At 38.7% G+C, this 19,915-nt stretch overlaps 1 pseudogene; it reads left to right on the top strand.

Annotated features, from left to right (window-relative positions):
- The first annotated feature begins 447 nt into the window (after nucleotides 1–447).
- Nucleotides 448–19,915, top strand: part of LOC132226043 (large ribosomal subunit protein uL23-like) — a 32,940-nt pseudogene continuing 13,472 nt past the window's right edge.

The raw sequence follows: 19,915 nt of genomic DNA, 5'->3' as shown, positions 1-19,915 counted from the left end.
TTTTAAAATCAATATGAATATATTTTTTAAAATAAAATAAATAAATCTGCTGAATACTCTGGATAATCCAGAGAGCTATCCTGCACTCCAAATTATGTTTTCTTCCTCAAAAGGAGGGGAAGTTCAACAAAGCAGCAACAACATATATTATCTTCAACCCATATATAGGCACAGAGCTTAACAGAAATTAGACCAAGCCACATGTTAAGCAGGATGTTGTTGGTAAGAGTTGTAACAGTGAAAACAGTTCCCTGTGTCCTGCTCTATCATTCATTCTGTCTGTGGCCATTTATGCTCCAGAGCATCTAGCCCTCAGCACAGTGCTGGTCCAACACACTGAAGGGGGCCTACCATGCCTTGTGAGGACACAGTCTAGTCTAGAACCTTGCCAGAACTGAAAGCACAACAGCATCTAACTCCTGGAACAAGTGTGTAGAAGTCACCACAATGGTTCCAGTTTCCTGCCATAAAACTCTGAACTTCAAGTTTGGTCCAAGCGACACTCAGACTTCAGACCTTTATGTGGTCCAGAAGATTGGGCTAAGAGATGACCCTCAAACCAAGCAATTCCACTACTTTCTTGTGACTCTTGGAGGGAACTGTGCTAGTATTTCACAATGGGAATGACAGGACGAACTGGGAGAAAACAATGGTAACAATAATCATTTCAGGTTGAGATTGTTCTATGAGGCAAACCATACTTCTGTCCACTGGGGTAATTGCTATACTTCATAGCTCCCCTGGTTATGGTGTTATCAGCTGGAAGAGAACAATTTGAGACAATAACCAAAGGCATCTACTGACCTTTCCTCCTAGGAATGTTGTTGTCCAAAGAAATTATGCATATGTTATCAGAGCACCTTTTTTTAACTAGGTCAGCAGATTCTCCTCCTACACCTACACTCTCTCCCCTACGGTGGGCTAAATTAGCAATTCAGAGACCAGATTTAAAAATAAAATTGCTAATAACCTTAAATACATAGTCAACTGGAAGTAGCAGCCAGGGATGGAGACCACCAACTGTAATTCTACCCTGCTGGGCTGGCACACAGGCCAGTCTCTTTCCCAGGACCACGGAATTCACAGTTTGAGGGCATAGTACTCACCCTGGAACCTCAGTAATGAGGCCCCGTGGGATGTGCAGTGCACAACCTACATGTCCTATGTGGTTGTCTTGAACCTTCTGCTTCAAATTATCATTTATTCTTTCTAACAAAAATGTAAAATATGGAGAAACTTGGAACAGGCATTGAATCATGAAATAAGGAAAGTTGAATTTTTGCTTTAAATTGCTCTAACATAATACCTTCTAGAAGTACAGGCTGAATAGGAACCCTCGGGAAGTATTCTATTCTTGTCTCAAGAATAACATTTCACACATCTAGAAATCACTCTGATTCTTACTTTAGAAAGCAAACTCCCTTGCCCTGGCCAGTGTGGCTGTGTGTGGTTAAAGCATCAGCCTGCACACTGACGTGTCATGGGTTTGATTCCTGGTCAAGGACACAGACCTAGCCTGCAGGTTCAATATCCAGCTCTGGTCAGGGTTCAATCCATGTGCTTCTTTCACATTAATGTTTCTCTCTCTCTCCTCCTCCCTCCCTCCCTTCCACTCTCTCTTTAAAAAAAAAAAAACAATGGGAAAAATATCCTCAGGTGAGGATTAACAAAGAAAAAATAAATTTAAAAAACTCTCCCTTACATGTACACACACATGCACAAACACACACAAATCCTACAAAGGAATTGCTAAAATTCTATTGAATGATACAGTCATGCCTCTCCCTCTCTCATGCCAAGAATTTCTTCCTGATTGCTCATCTTCCAACGCCATCCCTATGACAAATAGAGGAGCACTCTATCAAGCACCAAGTTGCAGGCTTCCATGGTATCGTGGTCTCATGCCCTTTGCTAGCACCTCTCTAGGTACCGGATGACCCAGTGCTGAAAGCATTCCTCCAGGCCCTTAAGACTTATCCTCACTCCTCCACTCATCTTCCCATTAAAGAGAGAAAATCAGAAGCTGGTTTGTGCAGGTTTGGAATCTAGCAAATATCTGTGGCAAATATTTGCTGGAATTTTTTTCCACAGACAGAAGGAAGTTGCACCTGTCTTTGAGGTTAGAGAAATGAACCAAGGAGCGTGAAATAGAGGCAATCATGTCACCTCAAGAAGCAAGAATAGGAAATCTCAGTCTCAAAAGGAGAGTTTTTATGAAAAGGTAGTGGGCGGGGGGGAAGAAAAGGTAATGAAAGTCTTACCAAGTTCCTTTTTCCCTTTGAAAAGAAGCCAATGGCCATTTGGTGCTTACATGAGAACAAAGACCTCAGGGGAGAAAGGTGAAGGTAAATATTTGTACTAATGTGTCACTGCATTTTACACAATGGGCCAGCCATCTTTGAAATCTGACAAGTTTTATATCTCCAGGTTGTTCTCTTTTTTTGTTATTTGCTCTCTCAGGTTGTCAGCCACCCAAGCGGCTTCTGAATACAAGGACACTGAGGGGCATTTGGCCAACATGATTTCCTAAGTATTGACACACTGCAATGAGCTGGTGATATAATTCAGTTTCTGCATTGCTATCATTTCTTCCAGCTAATATTCCAATGTGTCCCTCAAGGATGTGGTAAATGTTGGTTTAAGATTAAAAACCAAAGATAAATATTAGCATGCTACATAAAGGTACTACTTTCCATGGGAGCCGTGCTTCTTAGCACAACCTGCCTGGATCCCATCACTAGAGAGTCTAGTTTCATTGGTCTCCAGTGCAGCATGGGCACCATAGCTTTTAAGAACTCCTATGGTGATTCTACTAAGCAGCTATGACTGAGAAACACTGCACTCGTGAATTGCCAGATTATTTTGTATTCTGTTCAGAGCAATCATTAAAATTGGTTTGATGAGTGTGTGCTAGATATTAAAAGCAGGACCTGCATAGAATAAGGAAGGGAGCAATTTAACAATAAATAGCAGAAAAAATGCCACTCTGCCCCAACCTGAAATCTAGTAGAGACAAAACATGCAAATACTAAGAACAAAAGGTAAAGACTGATTAGTACAATCCTTGCAACCCAGGAAAAAAAAAATATCACAGGAGACCTAGCAGAAGTTTAGTGAAAATTGCTAAGGTCACTAGACAATTCCTACTTCATGTACTGGGAGCATCATTTGGCTGTGACTGGAACTCCTCCACCTCCCCCAAAGCCCCTCTCAAGGAGTGGGCGCTATCCTCTGATGCCCTAGGGCTCCAGGGGATTTCCCTCAAAGGCGGGACTTTCACAGTGTTTGCCAGAGCCTGGAGGAAGGTGAGCAGGGTGATGTCAGAGAAGCCTCAGGCTAAACAGCCCCAGCTTCCTGATGCCCGGGGGCACCCCTTTCCCTTCCATCTCCTCAGGGGCAGGGCCTTCAGTTTCCCCACACTCCTTTCTTCACATAAGTGGGAAGACTGCTCCAACCAATGAATTGACAAGTGGCCATCTTTAAGGTTAACTACCTTCCCTCACAGATTGAAGGAAGGGGCTCTGCTTCCAGGTAAGGAAATCTGAGGTCCTAGGAAAGATCAGAGAGAGTCAGAGCAGAGGTGAAAGGCATAACTTCTCTATGTCCCTAATATGCAGAAATGAGGGAGCAAGGGACAGGACAACTACTATAACACATATGAGTTAGGATGATGCAAATTATCACTGTATGAACTATCAAGAAAAAAATTGATATTTAGAGTCTTTTAAGAAATATAATCAATATCATAAGAAAATTTCACAATAAGCTAAGTGCGAACAATTATGTATTTGTCAATGAGTAATTATCTATGTTGCTGTGATTTCTTTATCACAGCTATTTAACTCATTCCCTTGATACAATAATTATTTATATTGTTAAACGCATTTCACCTTTTGAGTCATTTGGTTAGAAAAAATGGCTCTATTCAAAGATGTTTAGTTCTGAAAGTTCCTTGGATCTGTTGGTTTGGTGATGGGTTTCAAAAAGCCAGGGAATACTGTTCCCAGTAGCTTCATTATGCGAGAGCCTTTGTCTTCTTTGCCTCTTTTTTCCTTTGTCAAAATATACCTGTCAGGGCAAGGCTTCTGACTATGATAAAATAGAAAGTTCAGCAAATCCTCTCCCCCCCACACACACAAAAACAACTATAAAATTGGGTAGAATTGTCAAAAACAATCATTTCAGGGCTCTGGAAACTAAGCAACGACAAATGACAACTTGAGAGAAGCATTTGCTTATAAAATACTGACACACTTTGGGTAAGAACAATGGCATTCTGTGGCACTCTTGCCTGGGGCTGCTCTCACCATCCCTCCAGCTCAGGCAGGGCAGGGCCCCGCCATAAAAACCAGCAGCTTCCCTGCTGGAGAGGCTTACTCGTGCCCAGCTGGACTGTCAACAAAAGTAGCAAGTCTGGCAGGAAATAAATGGGGATGCAGTCATAGTTGGGGTGAATAGCAGATTGGCAGACTAACCAGACCTGTAATGGGGAGATCCTGGAAAGGAGAGCACGATAGAAGACCCAGATTAGACTCCCGGCTGTGTGGGAGGCTCCACACACACACCAGGGAGACCCATGAGGGCCCAATAGAAAGGAAAACCCAGGACAGACTTGATAACTGCCCAACTTTGAACACACAGATCTGTCAGCAGAGGGGGGAGCTCTGCTGGCTCGAGGTGCTGGGGCACAACCTCACACCAGTCATTGGTTGACCACTGAGCTATGCAGACACAGGAGCAAGCCCTAGGAAGCCAGACTAATAAAATGAAAATAAGAATTAAAAAAACAACAACTGTCTGACATCATGGAGAAGACCGATTCTGCTTATTAAGTCCAGGCAAGTTTTTAAAACAACAGCAGCAGCAAAAACAACAAAATGTCAGCAACTTTCCGGAGGAAAGTATCAGAATATAGTTTTATTATGATATATTTACAAAAATGATAGGTTTTCAACAAAATACTATGAGACAGGAAACTAAATAAGATGGCATGACCTATATTCAGGAAAATATCAGTCAATAGAAACGTCTCTGAATGGGCTCCGATGCTGGTTTAGCACACGAAGAAAATATCCAAAATAGAGTAAAATAAAAACTGCCTGAGGAAAAACTGAACAGGACACTAATGACCTGTGGGGGAGTATCAAGCAGTCAAACATATAAGTAAGCAGAGTCTCCGCAGAAGAGGATTGAAGCAGGAAAAATATTAGAAGGAATAATTGCCACACATTATAGGCATTTAGTAACAAACTCTGAAAAACAAAGATAAGGTAATATTCTAAAAATAAATGGATAAACACTATATAGAGGTACAACAATTAAAATGATGGCTGACTTTTCAAGGAAAACAATACAATCTGCTTTTTTTCAAAAAAAATTAAGGGTCTATCAACCTAGACTTTTATAAATTCAGTTATGATATTCTTCAAAACAAAGATAAAATAAAGACATTTTCATAACAAAGCTGAGAAAATCTATCACCAGTAGACCTATACTGTGAGAAATGCTAAACCAACTTCTTAAGGCTGAAGTGAAATTAGTTTGAAAATTGGTAATTTGGTTCTATAGCAAGGATTGAAAAGTGCCTGAAATGGTACATGAATGGGTAAATATATACTATTTTTTTCTAATTTATTTGAAAGATATACAGGGGCTGGCAAAAATAGGTTTACAATTATGAGTATGCAAAACAGAGTTTATTTTTGTATTATTATTTATTGCATTATTTATTTATATAATTTGTCCTCTTCTTCTAAGTGCACTATGCCATATGACATCTTTTTGAATTAACAAAGCTATTGTAATAATCATGTCTTTTTCCATATAAACAACTGAAAACTTACTTTTGCCCACCCCCCTGTATGTTTCAAGTAAAAGTAAAAGCATTGTATTTTGAGGTTTGTAACAAATTATATGACAGCAATAGAACAAGGACAGGGGGAAAAAACAGAATTATAGTGTTGTAAACATCTTACATCATACATAGAGTGGTGTTATGGATAAAGATAAAAGGACAAGCGAGGACCAAAATTAAGCATTAAATATACATATATTTGACAAAAGGATGTGTACTCAGGCTAAATCAAGGACTCTTACAATAAATTGTAAGTAATTTTTGAAAAGACATTTTCACAAAAGAAGATATCAGGATGCTCAACATTGTTAGTCATCAATAAAATGAAAATTAAAACCACAAGGAGATCCATTACACACCCACTAAATGGTTAAAATTAAAAAGCCTAAAATGTCAAATATAACTTATCTTATAATTCCTCTCTTCAGTGTTCACCCCCCAAAAAAATAAAAACATCCACGAAGTAAATTGTACAAGAATGCTCACTGAACCTTTATTCATAATCACCAAAAATTAAACATAACAGGATATTCATCAACAGGAATATGGATAAATAAATTGTGGCACATTTATACAATAGAAGATAACTGAATAACAACAACAAAAAGATTGAATTACTAATGCATGCAAGGACCTGGCTCAATCTCAAGGACAATATGTTGAGAGGGTGGGGGAAGCTAGACACAAGAAAGTCCATACTCATGATTAAGTTTCTGTGAATTTCAAGAATAGGAAACAGGCAAAGCAGGAGGGATCATCAGAATAGAGGTTGACTTTCTGGATAGAGGTAAGAGATCGATTGGGAAGGGACATAAGGAAATTTCCTAGATTGATGGAAATGTTCTGTATCTTAACTCAGATATATAAATTTGTCAAAATTTGTTCATTTTAATGTAATTACATTTACATGATGTAATTACATGCACCTCCAGAAAAATACAAAGTACATCATTCCTTTCTTGCTGTATTGCACTGCCTATGATTTCCCCTCAAAGCTGCTTAAGATGGAAGGGACAGATTTGATACCACATATTCTGCTCAGTTCTTAGCCTTGAATATGCTTTTCAGCTCTCAGCTGTGGTTATCCCCAAACTCATTTCAAAGAAGGGGAGTTTCCAACCAGAAATAAAGAATCAAATTTATGATCAATCTGCCATAAGCTAACATGTTGGCAGGTGACTGCCTACCCATAAGAAACCAAAGAAGTATCTGTTCTCTGCTAATCTAGTGGATGACCTGACATTTGTATATGACATAGGACTTGAAAGCCATAAATCTGAAACCAAACCAAATTGCAGATTAACATATTGCCATTTTTATTGAGAAATGAGAATCATGTTTGTGAGTGGTACCCATAGAGTTTGGAGAAGGTTTTGTCCATTAATAGCCTCCCTTATAAACCTAAAAACATGTTTATAAACCTCTTCTCTCTAGACAGCTATGGAACAGAGAATCCCAAAGGCTTCATAGTAACTTAAAAGGATTTTAAAACTACAAGTATTCAAATAACTAAGAAATTAATGACTTTTCCAGGACAAGTTTAGAGCATTGGTAAAGAATTGAGCCAATATTTAGTTGCTGATGAGCTAAAGACTTAGGGACCAGGACAGAAGTGACAAGAAGGTAGTCACATTTATGGTGAAATAGTCATAATTCCTACAGTTTTCAGAGCAAAATAAAAGTTCTGGGTAAGATATTGACAAAGACAAATGCAGGAAACCTGAGTATGTGAAGAGAGCATCTAACTCCCATCTTTTTATAGCAGATTCCTTCATTTGAGTTTCACTTTCCAGTTTCAGTTACCTGCAGTCAACCGTGGTACAAAAATATTAAATAGAAAATTCAAGAAATGAACAATTTAAAAGTTTTAAATTGTACACCTTTCTAAGTAGTGTGATGAAATCTTGATTCCTCCAACCCCAGACATACAAAATCTCTTTGTCCAACATATTCACACTGTATATGCTATTCACCCACTCGCCTGTTAGTAGTCACTTAGTGGCTGTCTCAGTTAACAACCTGTCATGGTATGGCTGTGCTTGTGTTCAGTAGCCTTTATTTTACTTAACAATGGCCCCAAAGTGCAAGAGCAGTGATGCTGGCAATTCAGAAATGTCAAAGAGAAGCCATGAAGTGCTACCTTTAAATGGTAAGTTATGTAAACACAGGAAAAAAACATATTATACTAGAGGCCCGATGCACAAAATTTGTGCAAAGGGGTCCACCTCCACCCACCATGGCTTTGTCCAGAAGGCCATTTGGAAGGATGTCCAGTCTAGTTAGCATATTACACTTTTACTATTATAGATATAGGATTGGTACTATCAACTGGTTTCAGGCATTCACTGGGGGTCTTGGAATGTATCCCCCATAAATAAAAGGGGATTACTATATTGTTAAAACCAATTTCCAGTGCAAGCATATTTCTTAGCAATCATTTTAAAAAGATAATACTAGGTAATTTTGGTGTACTGGACAAAAACATTTCACCTTTAAAATAAAAGAATTGTCGGTGATGGGGTGGGGGAAATGAAGCACAGTGGTTAAGAATATGGGCTAAATACTGATATACCTAGGTTCACATTTTAGGTGTGCCTTCTGTGTGACCTGATGCAAGTCACTTAGCCTTTCTGTTTTGATCCTCATATTTGCAAAATGGGGATAGTAATAATTTCACAAGAACATTGCCAATGTTAAATTTGGTGACATATAGTGTTGGAATAACTCTCTAGGCCCAAGATGGAGCTGTTCCTATCCAGGGGGCCATGTGAGCAAACCGAAACTGAGAGGGCTCTCCTGTCCCCGTCAATGCTCTGCCTGACCTGAAACACGGAATATCCAGTCAGACAAACACAAAGCTAATCCTGGGCCTTCTCAACCCAAACTAGGTTGGCTTTGTGGCCCCGTCTATCATATATTTTATATTTTTCTCTTCATTTATTTTTATTGATAAAAGCTTTCTTATTTCTGCCCCATTTTGTAGTTCTCCAAAAGGAAATAGCCCGCTTCATGAAGTATTGTCAAGATTGTTTGCATCACCGAAACGGTCTTCTTTAATCATTTTTAACAATATATCAAGTACTTAGAATAGCCAGTGACAAGTACCAAGTTTTCAGTTTATGATAGCTATTACTATGGTGTCCTTTTATCATTCTCAGAAACAATAAAAGTGATTTAGGGATAAAATTTTATCAATGTTCAGTTTTTATCCCAAAGAATTTACTTAAGTGATTATATTTTTATATCACATATATACAGTTTGTCATATGTTTAACTGAGAAAAAAATGATTTCTAGGCCATATGACAAATGTAACCCATTCTTTTATCTTTTACAATTACCATTCTGTAGCTATTAATAAGGGAGCATTTTCTGACTACTTAAAAAAATCTGTTGTCTTATTATGTCCCACCTTGAAAGGAACTGGTAATGACAAGAGGGAAGTGATACACACTGTTGCTGTACCTGGTTGGTCAGTTCACAACTCACCTCTGTGGTGTGATTGGCAATAAAGTTAGTTTTTTCATGGCAAGGTGAGTTCTATGGATTCTTTATGAGAAGGCTTTGTTTTAGTCCCTGGAATATGGAGAAAAGTTGTGGCAGATGTCCAGGGGCTTTTTTACTCTATCAAGTCCTGACATATTTTTACTGTTTCAAAAGGATCTGTGGTAGGGCAGGTTCCCCAGGGAACAGACTGAGACTAAAATTGCATGCAAGAGCTTCAGGAAGGGGCGGGGGGGGGGGGGGCAGGAGGGGGAGGGGAATAGCTGTTCAGATTGGACCAAGACAGAGGCTGGCTGTGATTCACGCACAACAGAAGCCCCAGTTAATCCTCCTGCCTTGGAGCAGGTGGCCTAGCCATTGGGTGGGGGCTGTCCCTAAGGAGGGCACATGACCTTGGACAGGCAGCACTGTGCAGTGGTCGGCAAACTGCGGCTCGTGAGCCACATGTGGCTCTTTGACCCCTTGAGTGTAGCTCTTCCTAAGCCCTAGGAGTACCCTAATTAAGTTAATAACAATGTACCTATCTATATAGTTTAAGTTTAAAAAATTTGGCTCTCAAAAGAAATTTCAATCGTTGTACTGTTGATATTTGGCTCTGTTGACTAATGAGTTTGCCGACCACTCTAGGGCAAATCTTGGAGTATAACCAACTACGAGTGTCAGCTGTCACACTTCCACCAGCTGAAGCAATAAGTACCTGAGCCCAGTAGAGTGTCACTGTCTTCGCCCCACAGACTCAGGGACTGTGAACCCCTGCCTGACACAGCTGTCAATTTACATAAATACCAAATTAAATTAAGCATCATTTGTTGCTGTTCTTGCTGCTCTTTTTAGCTTATCATTTAATCTCTGGAAAGATTTGAACTTCTACTCCCCAAAAACTAAACTATACCCCCCCCACCCCCCGCCATGGATCATGATTTTTAAAAATAATGGGCTAGAAGGAGAATGCATTTTCATATCAGAGATCCCCATTGCTATTTTAGGCTTGATATTGCCCTGTTTAGGATAAGACCCTGAGTTGAAAAAACTATGATCTCAGAATTTGGATTTTAAATTAAAGCTCTGTTTGTTGCTACAGCTGAGAGTGATTTGTGTGTGTGAGTTGGGGAGGGGAAGAAGGGTTGAATTTATTGCGACTATGGGCAAAATATAGTGGTTTCTGTTCCTAAAATTTTACAAATACATCTTTACACACTACAGAAGCCACAGCCTGATGTGTGGCCTGTGGAATGGCGCCTGTGAAGGTGGTTAACTAGGTTCTGAGGTAGAGAGAAATCAGAACAGAATGTCCATCTCTGGTATGTAAGGGTGCTGCCCAAGCAGCGAGGCAGATGGTTGTTTTGTCCCAGAAAACAGCTGCTTTGGAATTTCTGTGGTTTTGGGGAAAAGTTGATAAAGCGAGGAAGATATAAATGATAATGTTGAAGAGTAAAAAAAAAAAAAAAAAGAAAGAGGAAGATTATTGAAAAGAAGACATAAAGAATGAAGGAAATAGCCCAGTCAGTATGACTCAGTGGTTGAGCATCAACCCACGAACTAAGAGGCCACTGGTTTGATTCCCAGTCAGGGCACATACCCGGGTTTCGGGCTCAGTCCTCAGTAGGGAGTGTGCAGGAGGAAGACAACAGATGCTTCTATCTCTAGCCCTCTCCCTTCCTCTCTCTCTCAAAAAAAAAAGTCAATAAAAATATATCTTTTAATAAATGAAAGAAACAATTATATTTTTTTGCCTTTCCTTGGTCAATAATAACTAGATACACTTTAACTCAAATAAAGAAAGATGAGGGTAGCATCAAATGATTACTCCCTTGTATCACCACCTCTGCCCCTTTGCAAACTGAGTTTGATGATGAGGATTATGATGGTGATGGAAGAAGTGAAGAAAGGTGAAGAAAAGATGGAAGAGGAGCCAACAAAAGAGAAGAAAATTTAAAATCAAAACCATATCTAAACTAGGATGGAGGCCCCATGAGTCCATGAACTTGCCTCAAGGTATTTTCTATTGAAAAAGTTCTCTTTGAAATTTTGCAAATCTTGGCTGAAAAGCTTTGAAGAAATGAGACTCAAAATTAAAGCATCTGGTTTAGTAGGAAAAGGGTGGTGTTTGCAATGAGAAGATCTATTTAAGCCACATTTTGGCCATTTACAAGCAGTTTAGTTTTGGTTGCATCATTAACCTCACCAAGTCTTATCTATGAAATGCAGCACAAAGAGTTGACATAAAAATCAACACATAAATATGAATGACAATGTTTTGCATCCTATATGATACTAAACAAATGTAATACCGTAATTTTTTAGAGATAATGCATTTTTGTGTTAATTCTCTGAGTCAATAAGTAAAGAATTCTGAAACATTTTTTATTTCTTTTAGCTTTGTTGCACACCACTTGAAGTGTTTTAAATTTCTTTCATCTATGAGTCAATGAGATAATATTTTCTCTCTTAGGCATAAAACAGTGGTGGGCATTCATTCAAAAATTGAGAGACGACTAATGAAGTTTAAAGTTTATGTAGAGCCAGTACTTACTGAATTCAAGTTGTCTTTACATTTCACATCAATGAAACTATACCACCCTGAAAACTCTATCAAAAAGTATGTGTTTGGGAAGAAAAAATGGCGGCCAAATAGGCAGACATGTCATGCACCTTGTCCCAGGGCCAGACTGGAAATACAACTAGAACATCCACCCAGAATTAACAAATTGGGCACAACAGGGGAGACAACTCAAAACAAAGAAAGGCAGAGGACACCTGGAGACCGGAATATATCCTGAGAAACCTGAAACACTCATCAGAAAGAATATGTGCACCCCTATGTTCATAGCAGTGCAATTTATAATAGCTAAGACTTGGAAACAGCCTAAGAGCCTATCAATAGATGAGTGGATAAATAACAAACACAAAAAAACTATGGTACATTTACACAGTAAAATTCTACACAGTAATAAAAAAGAAAGAACTCTTACCAATTGGAACAGTATGGAGAGACCTGGAGAGTACTATGCTGAGTAAAATAAGCCAGTCAGAGAAATATAAGTATGACATGATCCCACTCATATGTGGAATCTAATGAACAACATAAACTGATGATAAAAAATAGACCCAAAGTCATAGAAGCATGAACAGACTATTGAACCTCAGAGGGAAATCAGGAGAGGGTGGGTGGGAAGAGATCAACCAATGAACTTGTATGCATATATGCATAACCCGTGGACACAGACAATGGGATGGTGAGGGCCTCGGGGAGGGAGCGAGGATGGGAGTGGGCTGGAAGAGGTTTATGGGGGTGTCGGGGGGGGGGACTAATACTTTCAACAATAAAGATTTTTTTTAAAAAGTATGTGCTTATTTTCAAAATATAACCATCTTAACGCTCCTAATGATGACTCCAGGACAATGCAAGATATGATTATCATCAGCCTAAACTGCTTTTGAATTACCAAAGAAAGATTCAGTAAGGACAGCTTTGTGATTGGGGCAAATATATTTGGGTTATTTCAACCCTTTCAGAATGGTTATCTGCAAGTATGTGAACTTCAGTTAACCCAAAGAGTTTATTCCTTACTACATGAAATAGCTAAGATTTTCCTGTAAACTTCTTATCTCTAGAAAAAAATAGAAGGCAAACCCATAAACATATGCCCATTTTCATTCGCCTTTCAGATGAACTTTTCCTTCTCAGATTTTATCACCTGGGGCAAGCAAGTGGTCACTTTTCTGCATCCATATCTGTGGGCACACGTCTTCTATACTCCTCCATCTCCCTTCTTTGCTTCTGCATTCAAATCTCTCCCATATCCAGAACGTAGTACACATATGTTGACATAGTTAAGTGGTTAACCCAAAACTTCTCAATCCTCCTCCCCCTCCTCTTCCCTCAATTCTTTTGCTAATCTTGGAAGACCTTTAAGAAAGATATTGTGCCTCTGCAAAGATAACAGACAAATGATGAACATACCCACAAAAAAAGGCAAAAATTTTGTTTACATGGATCCACGTAAAATGAGAATGACATCTGGATTCCATAAGGTAGATTTCTCATTTGCTGCTAAATGATTCCTGATTTTTTCTGTTGCAGAACCACAAAGCAAGAGAGGCTGTTAAAACCCATGCATGCTTCAGAACAACTCTGTTTAATATAGATCAATGCTTAACCTGCTTTAAGTGAAATGTTACCAAGTGCAGAAGGGTTGGTATCCCCAGAGCTGAAATTCAAAGTAGTGATAAGTTACAGTCACCATTAATCACAAAAGGGTGCTTCTCTCCATATGGAATAGATTCTAAGAAATTTTCATTTTCAAGCTCTGTGAATTATACTTAGAATAAGAGAAAAAGAATATTCTAAGATTCCAAGTAATCTGAAAAGTCTACTTATATGACAGCACAAAGAATGATAGCAGCTTTGTTCCCCTCCCAGGGATCTGTTCATTTTCAGTCAATGCCTATGTTTTGTGATGTCTGAGGAATTCAAAGTATCGTCCTGAGACAGTGACCTTCACCTGGTTTTGCATTTCTGAAGCTGATCTGCTGCACACCCAGCATATTTTGCTGTTAGGAAAGGTATGAGGAGGGCACCCGTGGAGTTATTCCACTTGTAGTAATGTCTCTGGGAAATGAACATTCTAAAGCAGGAAATTCGTTCATGCTTCCGTGCTGGTTTTTATGCTCCTCCCTCAGTTTGAAATGTTCTCCCTCCTTTAGTTCTCAATGTATTAAAATATTTTGTCTTCCTTAAATGCCACCTCCTCTCTAGACATCTCCCTTATTCCCCACAATTAGACTAAATTGCGTTTGCTTCTCTGCACTCACTGAAATGTATTATCTGTTCCTCTATTTTGTACCTGTCTACCCTTCCATTTCTTATACCTAGTTACTTTCATATCTATGTTTCCTTTTCTCCAACAGAAGTTCCTAAAAGTTTCTGAGTGTCCCAGATAAAACAGGACAGATTGAAGTAAGATTTTGTTTAAATCAAATTATTTTGGCTCTAATATCTAAGCTATGTTTGTCCAAGAAGATTTAAAAAAACAAACAAACAAAAAACACCTCTAGTCCAACACTTCTCTTTTGATTTCACATCCAGAATTTTCTAGGGAAACACTTTTTTCATGTCTCCTGAACTTACTTGTTCTCATGCTGTAAGGGGGATGTTGCAGAGATCAAAATATAAAGCCCTGAGAATTACCCAGAGCTCTGAAAATCAAACAGAGATTCCACTATACATCTCAGAAAGCTAAAGGCAAGAGTCTCACCCAAAAGGATATCTATTTAGGGGTGTTTGTTTCATTCTAGTCCCTTGGCTATGACAGAGAAAATTGTCCTACACCCTGCACCTCCCCCCCCCCATAATAAACTCTTCCTATAAGTATCAAACCAACTCCTGCTCCCAAATCAACTCTTCACAAAAGCAGACTCCAAAACACCTAAAAGAAACAGCACCCAGAGGATAAACACCACAAACAATACTTGAGTTATGCTGAACATCAAAAATGCAGGGCTATGCAAAACTCAGAGTGCAAAAAGGAGCAGAGACCAATCTGCCACCATCTCCCCCTCACTCATGTCCCCGAGATCCTTACTTTTCCCAGAAATTTTCTCAAACAGCTAATTCATTAGGAGCCCTAAAAGTGAAGACTAAAACAACATTTTCCATGGAATTGGTTCATGAGAGGTGTTATTCTTATTTTTGTGGTTCTATAATGATTCTAAGGGTAAAGGGTGAGTCTAGAAGATATCAGGGCTGAACACCAAATCTGAGCTGTACCTTCCCTAGAGACAAAATACAATATTTTTCTTAAAATTGTTTTCAGAATGTTACACAGTTTTAACTCAATTTTTAACCTTCCATGATTTTTGTCCTCCAGGTAAAAATGACCAGATGGCTAATTTGGTAGCAGTAAGGCGATTTGGGGACTTTTTTCAGATTGAAAACCAAAACTCTTTTTTTCCAATCCTGCTTACACACTCCAATTTTCTAGGATAATGGCAAATAATGAGTCTTCTTGAGACCACCTGGGAAGAAACCCTGCTGCCATGCACTGTTTAGACTGGAGTTACTCAAATACTTTTAAGTTGTGACCCTAAGCAAGAACCCATGGAAAAGGTACAAGAGACTTTTGCTACCTGCCAGCATAGCTGTCTTCTGAAGAGGACAAAGCATATAACCAGTAACACTAGGTCTGTAGTGCCAGTGTGATAGTGGAGAGAAGAGGATTCTCTAAGAAGAGGGATCATGCCCTGACCGGTTTGGCTCAGTGGATAAGAGCGTCAGCCTGCAGACTGAAGGGTCCCAGGTTCGATTTCGGTCAAGGGCATGTACCTTGGTTGTGGGCACATCCCCAGTAGGGGGCGTGCAGGAGGCAGCTGATCAATGTTTCTCCCTCATCGATGTTTCTAACTCTCTATCCCTCTCCCTTTCTCTCTGTGAAAAATCAATAAAATATATTTTTTTAAAAAAAGAAGAAGAGGGATCTGAGGAGAGTTGCATCACTCTGAAAGGTGACTGGTGTACAGAGAATGCAAACTGTAAGGTTCACAATCTAAGCAACTTGACCTGCTTTACTTCCTACTGCCCCCCTTCCTTTTTTCCCCATTACCATTTATCCCCTCTATACACGCTTCCACCCACCCTTATTTGCCCCACAATTACCACGCTTTTGTCCATATCTATGAGCTCTATTTTTTTTAATTTTTTGCTCAATCCCTCCACCCCTCCGACACCCCAGCCACAGAGCATACCTGTTCTCTGTCTATGAATCTGCCTCTATTTTGCTTGATAGTTCAGTTTGTTCACTAAATTCCAGATATAAGTGAAATCATATGATACTTGTCTTTCTCTGTCTTATTTCACTTAGCATAATGTTCTCCAAGTCCATCCATGCTGTTGAAAAGGGTAAAATTTTCTTTTTATGGCTGAGTAGTATTCCATTGTGTAAATGTATCATGTCTTTTTTTATTCACTAATCTACTGATGGACACTTGGGCTACTCCCAAATCTTGGCTATTATAAATAATGATGCAATAAACATAGGGGTACCTATATGCTTTCAAATTAGTGTTTCAGGTTTCTTCTGATAAATTCCCAGAAGTGGCATCTCTGGGTCATAAAGCAGTTCCATTTTTAATTTTTGAGGTAACTCCATACTGCTTTCCATAGTGGCTGCACTATCTGTGTTCCACCAATAGTGCATGAGGGTTCTCCTTTCTCCACATCCTCACCAACACTTGTTGTTTGCGGGTTTATTGATAACAATCATTCTGACAGGTGTGAGGTCATATCTCATTGTGATTTTAATTTGCATTTCTCTGGTGATTAGTGATGTTGAGCATCTTTTCATATGTCTATTGGCCATCTGTATGCCCTCTTTGGAGAAGTGTCTATTCAGGTCTTTTGCCCATTTTTAATTGGATTGTTTGACTCTATGTTGTGATTCAACTTTTTAATCAAAGAAAACGTTATTGAAATAGGGAAGACAAAGATGCAGGTAATTAAAATAAAACTTATTTTATCTATGTCTCTAAAGAGGCATTTTTCTGCAAAGATAAAAAAAAAAATATTCCTACAGTTCTTTAACCACATCCTTCTTAAGTTCAAGTACTAAGACACAGTTGGTTGGAAATAGTTGCTGGCAATCTCTGATTTTAGTTTAGTTCCTGGAAATCTGTACTTTAACAGCTGGGAAAATGGATATCTGTATATTAGTGGATTCACTTTGTCTTATGAATCTATGCCTAAATTGCTCAAATTTAGCAGTTGGAACATTTCTGGTGTAAGCAGAGGAAGGTTTAGAATTTAACAATGTCAACAGTATATAGTTTTTAATTCTCTAGTTTATCTTCCCCCAAGGAGATGAGGGGTGGAGGGAAGTTAAACCATGGCAGCTCCAGGGCATTTTTCTATAACCAGACACATATAATTCTCCTGGCACAAAATGGATGTTTAATCCATTTTCCTTCCCTGTACTTTAATCTACTGTAGCATTTGACCCTTTAAGCATTTCTAAAGCTGGTTGTCAGCAATGGCACCAGACTTAGACTGGCATGGAATGACCTGTAGGGTCCAGGGCTCTCTGAGAGCCATGTGATCTTGGGCAGGTTGCTTAAATTCTTCCTGCTACAACTCCTTATCTGAAAAAATAGAGATAATAGTGCCAACTTATGGAATTCCAATGATGAATAAATGTTTCAAAAAGGATACAAAATTGTTTTTGTTATTGTTGGGTTTTTTTTGTTTGTTTGTTTGTTTGTTTTTTGGGGGAGTCATACAAATGTCCTCCCATTTCATTAAAGCAACTTTGAAAAATCCACTGGTGTTAAAAGAATAAGATTTGAGAGACTTCATTCTAGCGAGGCATCACCAGCCCCTCATGGGTTAGAGAGTTGTGGCGTGACCATTCTCCTTGACATCTGCAGCCACTGGATGGTGTTGACAAAGGGCATAGGAAAAGAATGCTTCTTACCAAAAACAAAATCTAATGTAAATTGAGAAGGGAAGAAAACCAGGTATCTGCTCTAAGTCCTTTAAAATTCAGAGTAATCATTCATGACAGAAAAATAGCTCTAGTCAACTAATTTATCAAATGTGCCAAAGCAAAATGTTGTGTTTTTTCTTCAGCCATTTTCCTGGTAATTTTTCCCCCCTCTACACTTGCCCTCTCTTCTGAGATTCTACCCTCCCTCTTTCCTCCCCATGTGCACTTCACTACTAACTTACTGCACACCTTCATATTTTTGCAGTGTTTGCTATAGGTTCAATTCAAATGAGAATTATAAAATAAAATAATCAACTCTATGGAAGAAAAAAATAAGAAAATAAATGAGGAGAAGCAGTGCTGCTGGAGAGATGCTCTGGGGAGCATTCTGTATTAGGACTGTGTCAGTGGCCAACTGGAGGCTCTAAGTTGTATTCATTAAATTCATACCCTATCACTCGAGGATATGGTTACCATATGTCTGATCAGTTCATCTAAAATACTAAATCACTGGGGTTATAATTGCCTGCTATCTATTTGAACTAAAGGGAAATTTTATGCGATCAGGCTAATAGTTGTTCCAAATAGTTATCACCAAAAAATGCAATTATTCTTACTTCACATGTATTCTTTCAGTACCATTTTTCCAAGGAAATAAAAAGCATCAAAATTCATCCATCTGCTTCTTTCAAATAAACTAAGCCCAGCCACATTTATTATGCACACAGCATTGGCCTTGTCAGCAAGAGGGTATACTAGTATAAAGAATAGTGCTCAAAACATTGGCTTTGGTATTTGGTTTTTAATGTTGGCTCCATCATTTATTGGTTATATTAGTTTCCTAGGGTTGCTATAATAAATGACCACAAACAGGGTGAATTCAAACAACATACATGATTTTCTCACAGTTATGGAGCCAGAAGTTTGAAATCAAAGTGTTGACAGGGACAATTTTCTGGAGCCTTTGAGGGAGCATCCATTCCAGCCCGCTCTTCTAGCTTCTGGTGGTGGCAAACAGTCTTGGTCATTCATTAGCTTGTAGAGACATCACTCTAATTGCTGCCTCCATCTTCACAGTGCCTTCACTGGATTTAAGGCTGACCTCATCTCAAGATTCTTAAATTCTGCAAAGACCCTATTTCTAAATAAGGTTACATTTACAAGCACCAAAAATTAGAACTTGGATGTACCCTTTTGGGACCACTATTCTACCTATATACCAGCTGTGTGACTTTGGGCAAGTTATATCACCTTGAAGCCTCAATTTCTTTACCTATGATGTGGAAATATTAATAATAATTGTAGAATTATAATCAAGATTAAATGAGACAAAGTATATAAAGTGCTTGGTATATTGCTGGGTTTACATTAAATACTCAATACTTGTCAGCTGCTGACATTAACAGTACTGTCATTATTTCATAAGCACCTTGCTGGATTCAGAGGTAACAAAGCATAAATCCTTTTCACAAGAGTCTTATAATCCAGAGAAGGATGGATACACATTGATTCCAGACCTGCCTTTAATTTTTGTAACTCGCAAAGTCCTTAATATCATTAAGCATGTGGCTGCTAAGCTCCTGAGTTACAGGAAACAGACTACACAGGTTAATTCCTGAGTTGCTGATATAAAGACTGGCTTCTTTTCCACTTCAAAGTTAGCATACTCTCCTATATTCTCTTCTAGAACTTCTCAAGGAACAGCAAATAAAAAAAGATGCTATTGCTCTACGATTTCTGAGAAGATGATCATCTTGAAGTTTTCCACGCTGACAAGTGAAGCCTCACTTAAAATCCTGGCCAGAAGGGCCACCTGTGTGATACTCTACAGAGGTAGCAGCAGGCAAAATCTATCCAATAATCTTCCACACTCACTCTTGTTTCCAATGGTTCTTCTATTTGCTCATACATTAGAATACAGGAAGGTAGAAGCTAAAGACTATATGTATGACTCATTCTTTCACTGGCAATCACCACCAGAAGTCAGCTTTGTCACAATGAGAATGAATTTCAAAGGAATTTATGAATACCAAGTGAGGTATCAATCAGTAGAATATATACCAGCACAATGGGTTAAGCAT

Source organism: Myotis daubentonii, chromosome 1 (assembly GCF_963259705.1).
Source record: "Myotis daubentonii chromosome 1, mMyoDau2.1, whole genome shotgun sequence".
NCBI lineage: Eukaryota > Metazoa > Chordata > Mammalia > Chiroptera > Vespertilionidae > Myotis > Myotis daubentonii.
This window is presented reverse-complemented; position numbering and strand designations above follow the sequence as displayed.